We start from the raw sequence: 14,647 nt of genomic DNA, 5'->3' as shown, positions 1-14,647 counted from the left end.
TCTCAATTTCATAGCACTATATATCAGCCATTTAGTACATTTTTAACCTCCCCTTTTCACTCCTAAATCTAAATGACCACTTTTTTACCCTAGAACACCTGCTAAAGCTGCAGAAACACAAAACCTCTACAAAACTCCAAAGATCTTCCCACCTCAAGAGCAAACTGCACTGTTCTGCTCCAGAAACCTGCAAGAACTTAGCACATCCCACTGTGCTGTGCTACACCTGAAGGAAGCTGTGCTCACCGTGCATCCACCCGCTCTTCCTCCACTCACACCCACCCATGAGTCCAGTGATGTCCTTGTGGCTGTCCTGCAAAGCAGCACTCTTGCTGTCGTCCCCACTGCCCAGAGTCCTATTTCGGTTTCTTTCACCCTTTCCCATTGGCTTCACTGTATCACATTAGTTTATTCGTTAGCAGCATTGCCTGAATGTTTTCTGTTTGATAGCATTTTGTCTTCAATTCCTATAAAACAACATATATTTGACTATATAGAGTATATAAAGGCTGCTACAATCCAGCAATGAGCAACAAAATAGTATTTGTTTATTATGTTTGCTTTATTTTATACAGCAGAGTGAAAGACTGTCATAAAACCCTGAAAACACCATCTCAACACTGCTCCAGAGTGCGAGGAGCAGTAACAGACTGCCTACATCCAAAACTTTTCAGTCCCATTTCGCTGATGGAAGAGCCAAGGGGGATTTGTGGAGCACGCACTGCGATGCAATGTAAGAACACGCCTTTGGTGTACAGGCTCCTTGGCACCCAGCCCAGCCCTCAGAAAAGGGCAAAGGCTGTACTTCTGGTATGCATTGTCATCCCACCATCAGGGTGCTCTGCTCAGATTTTAGGCATGTGGCTTTGGTGCTGAGAGGAGTGATAGAAGGGCTTGCAAATCTCATTAAACATCATTCAAATTGAACATATTTACATCTTCCCCACCCTCAAAAAAAAAAAAAAAAAAAAAAAAAAAAGGAGGGGGGAATTTTTTTCCCCCCCCCAAAAAAAAAAAAAAAAAAAAAAAAAAAAAAGGAGGGGGGAATTTCTTTCTAGTCTTCATGAGAGATCTGTCTTTATGAGTAGGATATTGTGCTTGGCTCCGTCTATAATGACATTGCAAATCTCAGAAAAGTTAAGGAACTTAGGAACAGTGATTTTGTTTTCTTTTGTGGTTTTAGATACACTGTAACAAGTCTGTGATGTCATTTGGGAACCCTAAATAAGACAGAAATAATCAAAAAAAGGTACTAATCATGTGAAAATATCATAGAATCACCATAGAATCACCAAGGTTGGAAAAGACCTAAAAGATCACCCAGTCCAACCGTTCACCTATTCCCAATAGCTCCTACTAAACCATGTCCCTCAACACAACATCCAGTCTTTCCTTGAACACCCCTAGGGTCGGTGACTCCACCACCTCCCTGGGCAGTCCATTCCAGTGCCTGACCACCCTTTCTGAAAAGTAATACTTCCTCATGTCCAGCCTGAATCTCCCCTGCCATAGCTTGAAGCCATTCCCCCTGGTCCTATCACTAATGACACGAGAGAAGAGGCCGACCCCCAGCTCACTACAACCTCCCTTCAGGAAGTTATAGAGAGCCATGAGGTCTCCCCTGAGCCTCCTCTTCTCCAGGCTGAGATATGACAAAGAAGCTATCTAAAAAAGCACATGGATAACGGATAGCTATGTTATATTAAATATTATGAAGCTACAGCTGAGATAATTTGTATTTCTAGTGAGTTAACAGGTAATTACTCAAAAAGACTGAGCACCATCACACGCTGTGGAAGTATTATGGAAAGAGGGTGTCCTTTTGCTTGAGAGAGTATTTCAGAGCACGCATACAGAGCGTGGGATGTGATATACACTGGAGGAGAAAACAGTTTAAAACTGTGATGTTAATAGAGCAGAAGGAATTTCTGTGAACTCAGCCATCAGGAAATTAAAAGTGGCTTATATTAAATGTGTCTAAAAGCGGACATGGCAGACACTGGCATAACTCAGACTGAGCCTGGTATGTCTCTACAGTGTGCTGACACAGTCTTGAATCTATGAGTGGTTCACACTTTGGGGATTTTATTTTAAAGATTGGGAACTGATTACATGCTTATTTATACAATGTTCTTCTCTTTTCCCCCAAAATGTTATGGTTTGTTGCTTTTCCCCAAGATTTCATTCTGTATATTTTGTATATATCCTGAATATTTTGGACAAGTAATCTTCTATATCCTCTGTTTTCTACCATTCCTGTTAGGGGAACTTTTTTAGGATTTGAAACCCCGGCTCTAGTCTGCAGGTAAACAACCCTTAATGAAAGGATGTTTACCTGCACAGAATATTGGCCTCAGCAAGTGACTTAGACCTCATGCTCTTGGGCTCAGCTGTGGTCAGAGCCTTCTTAGGAAAGATGCTAATGTGAGATGTTTCCTAAAGTCAAGGAGTTATATCACTCATACTCATCTGAGAATAGTGTAGTGGAAGACAATGCAATTATCCAGGGAAAATATTAAATTATTCTTTAAGAGCATATCATACGACATGATTTAAAAAAAAAAAAACAAAACAAAAAAAAACATTTGGACCATTTTACCAGCTTGTGAACTAAACTGCTTTAGCTATTTGATGTAAATGTATCTTCCTTGTACTGAGGTGGGTAATCCTGCTTAACATGCTGTTCAGCATGACCCAGCTACAGCCATTACTTGCTGCAAGGATTTTGTTCTTTGTTTATTGAGCCAAGGAGCGTCTGAAATTGTCAGAGCAGCATTTCAGAAAAGACTCACAACCTCCCAAGTACCAGTGCCACTGACACTCCCTCCAACATTACTACTTTCTGTAATGAAAAGACGTTGTGCTATGCTTAGAAACATCCATTTTCTTGGAAGAGAAAGAGACCTCTCTTTTGGACCACTCTGCCCAGCAGGACTAGCAGAAGGGGAAATTCAATTAGCCTTCAGTGTAAAGAGCCTTCCATTGGTCTGAAAACAGGTTGTTTAGAAGCAAAATCATAGCATAGCACTTTACTTTGGCACGACACTTTTCCAGTCATTGTAGTATAGACAGGCCACACTTTAGTACAGCAGGGTAGGACTGACAAAAAGATGGCAGAAAGAACATTCCATGTATTGTCCCATGCAATAAGAAAGAATAGAGAGAGCTCTCACTGCATAAATTATTGACATGGCATGTTCCCTATTTCCCTTAGCAGTACAGTGCACATACAGCAACACATGGCTCCACCATTTAAACCTTCCTGAGCCACTCCCAGGCCTAGCTTCCTCTGAGCAACAACTGCTTGCACTGTAAATAGAGGCAGTGAGGAATGCCTTCTTTGAAACACTGACGTTTATGCAAGACTTATGCTTCTAAATGTGAAATAAATTAGTCCTTGCAGTGACCAAATGTCTTTGTAAAACAATTCTCAAGTGCCTTATTGTCTGCACCGAATATTCAATACCAGAGTTTCTATTTCAAGAAGGCTATTTCTGTTTTCATATATATAACGTAACTGAGCTATAATCAGAAGAATTATATCCACTCACAGTCCTCTCTATAAAATATCAAACACTGAATGAGGATTATCTTTATCAACAATGTCTACAACTATATTTTACCTTACAGACTGAATTAAAATTAAACACAATTTTACATAGATGTTTCACTGCAGTCTTTCACTGAAATTTAGGAAGTTTTAGTCTGTAGTAAATAGTGGTATCTCAAGGTTTCAATCTGACAGTTCAGGACGGATGAAAAAGAACTGGGATCTTGTAGAGTTTCAAGATTACCATGTAATTCTCATTTTATACTTGCATCACCTGATGCACATTTCATTTAAGATACTTAATCTGGATTGATAGCAGCATAAAATGAAAACAGGATTTGGTTCTCTATTTAAGTCAAAGCTCATATGCCAAAGATAGAGACGTACATGTTTGAACTTATGCAAAAATTGAAAAGTAGCAGGCTTTGTCTGCTGGTATATTTATTAATTTGTATTTACCTTAGGTGAACAACACTTTAAAGCACACAAAGATTTAGACACGTGAAAGTTCACCAGTATTATGTTGAACTTATATTTGATTCTTTAGAAAAAGCAGGACCCTTTGACACATTATCTCCAGAATTCTCCACAGACTGAATACTTAGTAGACTTAGTATACTAAGTATACTTAGTAGATACATGCTGTTAAATGTGGGAGCTACATATGTACCCAAAGGCCAGAATCACTGAATTATAGCAATACAAGAATCAGACCCCTAAAGGATAGACTTTCAAAGGACACTGTTGTCAGGAAAGCGCCAGGCAGGTGAATTGTGAAGACTGACATACATAAGACCTTATATGTATTTCATACCAAAGTTACAAAGGAAGTAAACAACAAAAAGCTTGCTTTGAGGAATTCTCACTGGGCATACTTGGATTGTCATCATGTACAATACATTTTGTAGCCACTACCAAGTCATGGAACATTTTCTGGTGCAGAGGCTGGTTTCCCTACCACCCTTCTTTCTGAGGCCTGCAAAGCTTTAACTCTCCTTTCATACATTTCAGAGGCTCATTTCATTTCATCACTTTTTTTCTTTTTCTTTTTTTTTTAATAACATACCTTGAGACCAGTGCTGCCGCTTCTCTTTGTTTCCAGAAGATACAGATTAGCTGAGTATAGCAGAAGAAGAACAGAGGTCTTCCAAGGATGTCCAGTTGTACAGATCCAGAAGAAGTTGGGCTGAGGTGAGGTATACAGTTGCTTCACCACAGTGTCACTGGACAGCTGCAGACACAAGAAAAGGTAATGCTTTACTCTTTAGCAAGGGTTGTGGTCACCTTCCTCACCCTGCTCCTAAAAGCAACATATGACTAGAAGCAAGAAAAAGTCTTTGAATAAACAAGAAAGAGATTGGATAAACCAGTCAGCAAAGAAGGGTGGATGAAGTATGATCAGGTGAACATAACTGGCCTGATCTATATCCTCCTGATATTAGCAAGGTTTTCTACAGGCTCTGTTTTTTCCAAATTTTTCGTCTCACTTGTAAACATGGGCGGTAATGACTGTGAATTTTACTCAGCCTTTATTCTCATTTCCTCTTCTCTTCCTTTTGAATGTGAAGTTAATCATATCTTAACCATACCTTTAGTCACTTGTATTAGTACACCCAGAACAGTCTGTAACTACGTCAACTTGAACAGAAACCTTTCACTTGCCCATGAAGACCAACATCAAGGGAGGTCTTCACTGTGCCTTGAATAACCTGCACCTTGTATTTTAAGTGATTGATTAACCTTTGGTGACTTTTTGTTTCTCTGTCCTCTCCTGGTTTGTCAGCTCTCCTCACTCTGCAACCTCAGTGTACGGGAGGAGTGTAAGTTATGACATAGTTAAACTGAAACAACACTCCCTTTCTTTAGGTGAGTCATACGCAGTTATCCAGAAAATGTGCAGCATGAAAATTACCTCCGGTTTGGAGGTTTTAAGAATACAAAGTAATTACTTAGACTTACTTCAGAAAAATAAATATGGAAAACTTCTAATTCATAAATAAATAAAACTAATTGTCTACCATTCATGGTAACTGACTAGAACAACCAGATTGAAGAGCCTCTTGTGCATTTGCAACCAGACACTGCTGGATTGCTTGCAGGACAGTACAGAAAGCAAATGGTGATGCAAGGAGCTACACGGGGTTTCTCGTCTGCCTTGTGGCAAGAGCATTGCCTGCAGTAGTCTGGCACTGCACTCAGTGTCCAGCCTACTGGCACAGCTCTGTCTTCTAGAAGAACAGGCAGCAAGCCAAACCCCTCCTGTTCTCCACCTTCTCCCTCCACAGAGAGACAAGAGTAGAAAACAAAAGTCTTGCACACAGTGCAAGAGTTTTCTACACGGTGTGCATAAGACAGAAGTAAACTCACTCTTTTTAGTAAATATACATGTATCTGTAGAGACTTAAAGGAATACATTGGTTTAATTCTTATACTGATTCATAACCTGAACAATTATTAAAGAAACCCACTAATTTATATACAACTTTTTTCTTTCAGCAGAAGATGACAAACAAACTTATAAATCCTCTTAAAATGCATTAGATTAGTGCCTGTCACAATGATTGAGATGCTTTCACAGCACTGATTGTTGTTTAAAATCTAGTTGTCACAAATTTGACTTCAATAAGCACAAGTGAACCAAAATGGGCATGTAGCTCTTTGCAAATTTTTACTCAAACCATATTTTGAAAACAGCCCGCAGATTCCTTGCAACGTGATGAAAAACAAGAGCAACGTTTTGACTGATCATATATGCTGTGCTTACAACACATTATACAGTCCCAGTATTTACGAAATGAGGGCTGCTCGAGAAAGTCGACTTGTATGTACACAAGCAGTAAACCACTGTGAGCTCTGCAGCAGCCTTCGTGGCCTGGGGCATGGCTTCTATAGAGGTCTCTGAGCAAAAATGGAGGTTATCCAAACTGAAGGTTTTCATGCACTCTCACACAGCTGCTGCAGCTCAGTTGTTCTGAAACTTCTTCTCTACCAGATTGCCCAATCTCAGCTGAATTGTTGCCAGCTCCCAGGCTACGTAGTAAAGCAACAGGTCAGCCTCCAGTGCCTGCACAGGTACAGCTTTCTCAAACAGAGATGTTTGGATGTCAGAGCATAGGGAAATAACAGAACAACTTGTGCAACTCAAGGTGTGGTGTTTTTAACTATTTGAAAAAGAATGACATTTGCAAAGGTATCATTGCAAGTTAAATATCAAGTTTCAAATTTAAATATTTTCTAGATTTTTCAGTTTAGCAAGTAAAATGTGGTTCATTTCTACATGACAAATGAATTTCCAATCTGTTGACTAATATAGATATTATCTATTACATATATTGTCTAATACGGTTGCTGTAAATTACATTTCTTACATTACTGCTTTATGAATACCTCATTCCTTATCAATGAATAAAAATGAATAATGGCTATACATTTATAAATGGATGTAATACAAGCTTTAAAATACATATCTTTATGAATATACATATATATGATTTTCTGATTTCAGAATTTTATTTTTTCCTTTTATCATTCTCTGCCTTATTTTTTTTCTTCATACTGCTTCACTTGGAAACTCCAAATACCTGTGGCTTCTTGATTACCCAAATGAGTACAAGAGCATATTTTGGTATGCATATTAGTGCACCCAAGCAAGATCATTGCATTTATTGGTGGTAAACTGGGGATTCAAAAGTGAACTCTGAGATTGAGAACTCTTATTCCTTAACAAAAGTTTTTCGAGAGAAAGAGAATAGGGTTCAACAGTTGAGCCAAGAAATTAGATAAGAACTTGCCCTTTGTTTGAATTGGAAGCACAAAAAGCAATTGAGTTTTGCAGTGCTGTGGTAAGCAAGAGTACAAGGACATCATGAAAGCAAAGCAAGAACAATCCTCAGTTTGATCCCTCTAAAGGACTGAATTTTGGACTTAGCTCAAAAATCAAATCATTCCCCTATCTACCTTGAACTCTGAGGGGAGGGAAGCCCCAGCAGAAAAGTTCTCTTTTGCCATTCATAAAGGCAAGGAGTTGAACAGAGAGCAGCAATAGATGTGCCCTAAATATTTTGGTTTTTTTTTTAAAGTACATTATGTTAGTGTGCTTGAGAGGCATTGCAGAGAAATGGAGTTACAAAGTTTAAAGCTATAATAATAGCATTTATAGTTTCATAACTTGTTTGCAGCTTTGTGAAATGTATCTAGGGAAACTGGTGTCCCAGTCAAAGGCAACAACCAACCTCTGGCAGCGAGTGCAAGGTTAGCAGTGAGGGAAGTCATGAGTTTTGTGCTACAGACTGTACAAAAACTGAACAGTCTGTAGCATAATTTCTGTGTCTTCTTGAAGGTCTGTATCCATTCCCCACTCAATTCACTTCTGCTATGGCTAAGATCTGTAGAAGTCATGGGCCATAGTTATTTATCTTATAGGGGTCTGTTTGCTAGTGCCCATGGGCTTTGGAGAGCTGGAAGCATGGCTGGCAGGGAGGTGAACAACTGGCAGAACATCACTTGAAATGGCTTTTTATCACCCAACAAACTCAGCTTTCACTGATTACGGGGAAGCAACTGGAAATTTCTTCCTTACAGCTGTTAGAGCTGAAGCACAGCTATAACAGAAGTTACTATTACTCTGTTTATCTACTTGGTCAAATTCTTCTTTTTTTTTTTTTTTGTTTGTTTTTTTTGTTGTGGTTTTTATTTTTTTCCTCATAGAAAACCCAAAAAACACCTCACCAAACAACAAAGAAAAAAATCTGTTAGCCATTTGATTTGTGTTTGCCAGTAGGAAAAATTACTTAATTCAGTGTAATTTTCCCAGATGTAGCCTCAAGTCATAGAATCATAGAATGGCTTGGGTTGAAAAGCAGCACAATGTTCATCTAGTTTCAATCCCCCTGCTACGCGCAGGATCACCGACCACCAGACCAGATTGCCCAGGGCCACATCCAGCCTGGCCTTGAATGCTGCCAGAGATGGGGCATCCACAACCTACTTGGGCAACCTGTTCCAGCGTGTCACCACCCTCTGGGTGAAAAACTGCTTCCTAATATCTAATCTAAACCTCACGTCTCAGTCTAAAACCGTTCCCCTTGTCCTGTCACTATCCACCCTCGTAAACAGTCATTCCCCCTCCTGTTTATATGCTACCTTCAAGTACTGGAATGGCACAGCGAGGTCTCCCCGGAGTCTTCTCTTCTCCAAGCTAAGTCACTGCTTTAGGGGCAACTCCCATAGATTTGTACTCAGACCCTGCTACTGCCAGTCAAGTCTTGGCAGGAAGGCTGCATCTGAACAACATGAGTAGTGTTTCAGCTAAATGACAGCATTTCTTTTCCAGAAGATCCCTGCTACCACTTGTATGTAGGATGGAGGCTAGTCTGTGGATATGCTGACTGTGTAGTCTATCTCATTAGTTGGAAAAGGAAGCAAACAATGAGATTCCAGGGAGAAAAAAGGGCAATGTTGCATTAAAGTAATTAAATGCCATCCCAGGCTCCAACAGACTCCTTGGCTCTGACTAATTATGAATAATGCTGTGTGCACAGGATGAAACTTAATTTAGTCTACAGTTTCATAGTCACTTCAAGCTAATCTAAATTGGCAACATTTATAAAAGAAACAGTCTCGCCGTCCTATCTTGTCTGTCCCCAGCAACAATATTCCCTCTTTTTTTTTTTTTCTTGCTGCTGCTCCATTCTGTCTTTTCTCCCCCTGCATGCACAGAGCACCTTTATTTGTTTCTGTGTGGCATGAAGTGGGGTAAGAGGCTTGTCCACTGCCTCCTGCTGTATCAAGCATGCTTACTACAGCATTGTAGGAAAAACAAACAAAAAACTCACCCACCCAAACCAACAAAAAACAAACAACAACAACAACAAAAGCAAAACAAAAAACAACAATTAGGTCACCAAACAGATGAACAAAACAACCAGAAATAGCAGAGAAGAATTCATTATTTGGTTGGGATAGATTTGGAGAGTGCTGCAGCAACAAATTCAAGCACTTGTGGAAGTGTGACAAGTGTGGAAGTTGGGTTTTGGTTTTTTTTCCCACTAGTATGGTGAAACTGGAGCAGCAAAGACACTAGGACTTGAAACACACTCAAAACAGCACTAATTCTAGCATATTCTAGCTTAACATCATTTTAAATTACTGTTGTGTAACATATTAACTTCTAGAGGTCACAGCCCCTCATCCCTGACCCATTGGTCAGTCATCCAAGTATCGGCAAGCAAAATCCTATTTATTGGATCTGGGCCTGGGCAGGCTTTCTTTCTAGCATTAAAATATATATATACAATGTTTGGCCTTTTAAGATTGACACTCTTCCACCCTTGTGAAAAGGGAGTTTATTTTTGGATGTTATGATAGGAGATTGACTTTAAGAGCTGTTGATCCCATGTCAGAAAGCCTAAGCTGAACTCAAAAAGTTCAGCTAAAATATGTGCACTACTAATTCTACCTTTTGTGAATTTTGTGTGTGTTTTCATGGATGCAAACTTAATTTCACAAATTAACATCTGTGCTTGTTCTTGGGTAAACGCACAAGACAAAATGGTTAAAGTGCAGTAGCATTTTTTAAACTTAAACTGCATATAAAAGAATGGAAATCAAATAGTTACCTGTGCTAATTTCTAGTGTCATGTGCTCATTCTGTTGAAGGTTAGCTTTGTTGTGCCTTAAAAGAATAAAATAACGGTAAAGAAAGTATAACTCAAGTGTATATTTTATTGAGATGCGCAATATTGCAAGAAGTATGCAAAAGTTTCCCATTTAAATAAACACTGTTTACAAATGCCTTCTCAGTAGTGGCACTCTATTGTTAAACATTAATTCTCAGGAATGTGTATGTTGTGCAACCTTTTTACATGCTGTTTGGAACTGTTAACAATTTGTAAGGATATTTTCAGTAATTTAGGACCAAAGCACAGGTTTGGAGAGAAGTTTTCTACACACAATGTAGGAATATACACATTAAAGAATAAAGTTTTTTTGTTTTGTTTTGTTTTTAATTCCCTGGCAGTAAAGGTGCTCTGAATTCTGTGTAACAAACATTTAGCTGTTAAAAACGGGGAGCAAAAAAGATACTGAAAACTTCATCTCTCTGGTATGTTTGCATTCCACCACTGGAGGAAAACAGGCGTACAAGTGCTAAAAGCAAGCTGTCAGGGAAGGCTGGGGGAAATAGCCTAAAATTTGGGATCATTCCTAGGGATGCAAGCAAGCAACTGCACTATTTTTAATGCAAACTTCCTGCTGAAATTGTCATAGCTAAGAAGTCGCTACTCCACCTGTTACAGAAGAGGAAAACAAAAAATTCTCCATAGATAATTGTGATACAAATTGAGTGAACACTCATATTTGCCCACATTTCTTAGGAAGTGTGCATCAGTAGTTATGCATAAGCTGAATTTTCTTTGTCTTTTTGAAGGAAATGAATCAGAATCCAAAGAGAATATTCCTCTCCCTCCCCTTCCCACCTGAATGGCCCCCCCCCCAAAAAAAAATAAAATAAATAAAATGAAATAAAATAAAATAAAGGCATCATCTTTCCAGCAGGCTACCTTGTGAGATCTATGGTTATGACTTCAGAGGGATTCATGGACAAGTGCACCTCACTATCCAAATCTCATACAGAGGTGCGGAGGTGTGTGTTTGTGCTTTTGGGAGAGGATTTTAAGGTCTGTTACTTTGGAGCACTTTGATTATTGGCGATGAAGTGAGCCTACCAGGCTGGGGCCGACATACCAGCAGTACTGCACTCTTTAACAACAGAGAGGACTTAATTCCATCCATTGTTTCACAGAGTTTTCTGCTTTTTGCTTATCCCAAGTTGATAGCCTTAAAGAAGAATGTCCAATTTGCTGAGCGTTTGGACATTTATTAGCTAGTAGAGTTATATGCCAAGAAGCATTGCATCTGGCATCATTACTTAGCAGTTAAAGGTTGGTTTTGATGATTCCCTGGGATATTGGGCATACACTTAAATCTTGTCTGTGGGAGAGCAAATCAGTGACCAGCAGAAACACACATGCACACACACACTACATAAATGGCAGCATGTTAAAACACTTGTGTAAGGAGATTCAAGCTGACTCTAGTAGACAGAGATAGCTAATGTGCACTTGTGTGATCTATGGTTATGACTTCAGAGGATTCATGGACAAGTGTGCCTCACTGTCCAAATCTCTATGGACACTTTCATTCAAGTACAATGAACACAACAAAGTTCAGTGTGGTGTCCAAGTATCAGAGCCAGTCCATTCTTTTATATTCTGTAACCTCAGTTTTCCTATAAAACCACACCATCTCATCATCTTTTTGAGGGCCTGATTCTTCTTGGGGACATTTTCCAAAACGCCTATGATAGGAAGAAATTTCCCATCCTATATCTGAAGCCAAGTAAAAAATCCTACAGGAATCATTGCGATTCAAGAATAAACACTCTCTGCCAAACTGGAACAAGTTTTAACAGAGTAGGGCTTACAATCAATTCATTACGTAAACTTCAGATAAGGGAGTGGCAAGAAACTTTCCTGCCGCCAACCATGAAAAATAGTCAAGGGAAAACAGAGCAGCCACTGCATCTCCTTTTAACGATCTACACAATCTCAGTAGCATAAGGGCCCCAAAGGGCCTGATGGAAAACACAGAAGAAATCAAAATCAGATATTAAGCTACTGTGCTGAACCAGAGTGTCATTTCTTTTAAAATCTTCAGGCATAGTCTGCAGCTGCAGTTAAGTAGATAGCCTTAGGAAATAACTTCTTAGTGCAACAAAGCAGGAGAAAAGTCATTTTATTTCCTCATGTTCTTTTTGCAGTATGTGTAGCTTAAGTTACAAAACTGCTATGAAACATAAGAATAAAGGACAGTTCTGTGTAGCCAGAAAAATAAGACAAGTTAACTAGCGTATCTTGATCCCAAGCAGGGTCCCACATATGTTTCCATGAGCTGATGCTTTCTTTGTCATCATACCACTGCAATGCAGAGACACTACTGCCCCATTACTGGTAGAGCCTCTGAGTAGAGCTCTCAGTAGAAGCTGAATGTGTAATGCAATTTGATGCTCTCTTTCATATCAAATCTTTCATACTTCAGTTCTTTGCCTTGGCTATACATTAACATTAATGGCCAGAACCCTAGTAACAGTTATTACATGGGCTGTGCTAGAAAATACTGTCAAAATCTAGGTGTAGAGAAAGCATTGAATTGGATGTTCATCCAGTGAGATAAAGATACTGATTTCACTGGTCTACTTCTTCCCAAGTGAAAGGAAGTTTTGTGTGCGAACAATGCATAAAAGGATCAATAGATGGGATGAGAAATGTGATCAGTGAAATATCACTCCATTAACAGAATGCATTATGTGCACGAGAAGTGAACCCCAAAGTTTTTCCACATGTATCATGGTGTTTCTTCATGCAAAAAGATACGTCTTTCCAATTCTTTTTCACTATCACATAAGCGCTCAAATGTGGCACTTAGAAGTGCAAATCATACTAAAACTTCCGTATAATTTGGTTAGCTACCTTAAAAACAAAATTATTTAAGTAATGGAAAGAACCTATGGTAAAGTTAGAAGAGTACAAGATGCATCTTAGAAATAATTAATCTGATGATGTCTTCATTCTGTCTTTCCACTTCCTTCATGGCCTGGTTCAGGCCAGGGCAACAGACAGGGCTTAGCTGGATGCAAAGGAATTCTCCAGCTAAGTGTCCTAAGTCAGAGCTGAACAGTAAAAAAAAAAAAAAAAAAAAAAATTCAATAAAAAAACCAAAAAAAAAAAAAAAAAACTTCCAACAAAAAAAATTAAAAAAAAAAAAAAAATATATATATATATATATATATATAAAAATTATAAGTATAACCAGATTAGCTCAGGCTGAAGATCATCGTTGGAAGAAAGTAAGATCAGGATAAAAGTAAAATGGTAATTGCAGGGGCCTCAGTAAATGTTCAGCTACCTAAGTAAGATAATACTTCATTTATGTTTAATTGAACTCCACAGTCTTTATAGATGCATCTTTTTTTTCCTAAAATGAAGGAATAAGGGAGAGAGGAGGAAGTTTAGCAACACTATAATTAACTATTTAGGGTAAATCCTCCCATCAGATTCACGAGACAGATTTCAGATAAGCAGCTCAAATGAAGGATTATCTTGCTAGCAATGCGGAAATGCTGATCAGCTTGATATTTCCATTCTGCAGGCTAGAGCTCATACTGGCTGTTCACTATTTTCTGCAAGGAGGTAAATCTCCACAAAGGTAGCAGGTCTGACCCAGAGGGGATTTTATTTTTAAGCCCGTCATGTGACAATCTTCTACTTGTCAGGTTTCAGGGAGAAATGAGATGTGAACATAAATGATGCTTTTAGCCCATTTGAGCAGGGTTATTAGGCAGATGAGTGCCCTAATGGTGTGATGGATGGAATGGAGCATATTGCATATGTGCTAGTATTGTATCTTAATGCAAACATTAGCGTTTGCAAGCATTATAGGGATCTCAAGTTTTCTGGAAATATTAAGTTCAATTAAAAAATAATCATCTATGACTGAGACAACCCTCTTAGCATATGCTTCATGACATTTTAAGACAAATGGAACTTATGTAACCAGTACATTTAAATTTCAAGGAAAACAGTTCTTTCCATCATCAGGAATCCACTTAAAAAAGCAAACAAAACTTAAGCCTTCTGATATAATTAGCAGTCTTGCATGCACCGGTCTTGGCTGGTGTCTGGGCTAACAAATATGACTAAATAAGGGATATACTTCCATTCCCGGTGGAAAGGAGACATAACATTTTGTGGTGTATCATGCCTGTCTCTCACTGTGCCACTGTCAGTCCATAGGAGGGGCTGCTATCAATTACTGCCAGCCAGACAATGCACTGCAGAATATTTCAGCATTGCTGTCTGTTTTTCTTTGCAGCCATTTCTCCTGATGGCAATTATATTGGCATAGCAGGTAGCCTGTCAAAGGATGAGAAATACGAGCTACAGTCTGAAACTACCTTCCAGGCAGACTTTGAGAAACTAGTTTTTTAGAAGATAGACATGCATGTCTGATGTTGATCTGTGTTAGGAAAGCAGTGCAAGC

This window comes from Centrocercus urophasianus, unplaced genomic scaffold, assembly GCF_019232065.1.
Source record: "Centrocercus urophasianus isolate 14NV4802_14NV808 unplaced genomic scaffold, USGS_Curo_1.0 seq_11, whole genome shotgun sequence".
Lineage (NCBI taxonomy): Eukaryota > Metazoa > Chordata > Aves > Galliformes > Phasianidae > Centrocercus > Centrocercus urophasianus.
This window is presented reverse-complemented; position numbering follows the sequence as displayed.